Below are 256 nucleotides of genomic sequence, written 5' to 3' on the forward strand. Positions count from 1 at the left end.
AGGTGTTTTATATATGAGATGAGGACATGACTGCAGCCGGCAATGTGGCCCAAACCAGCACATCCACTGCAAGAAGGCTTTGGCTTTTTAATATTACTTAACATTATTTTATTTATCCATTATACTGAAGAGTCCTTTTTGAAAGATATTGTTTTTTGTTTGTTTGTTTTGTTTTGTAATTTTGCATAATATCAAATGCAATTACATTTAGCTTAGTCCAATACTTTTTGGGACATTGTACTCTATCATACCGCTT

Source organism: Sinocyclocheilus anshuiensis, unplaced genomic scaffold (genome assembly GCF_001515605.1).
Source record: "Sinocyclocheilus anshuiensis isolate Anshui unplaced genomic scaffold, SAMN03320099.WGS_v1.1 scaffold283, whole genome shotgun sequence".
Lineage (NCBI taxonomy): Eukaryota > Metazoa > Chordata > Actinopteri > Cypriniformes > Cyprinidae > Sinocyclocheilus > Sinocyclocheilus anshuiensis.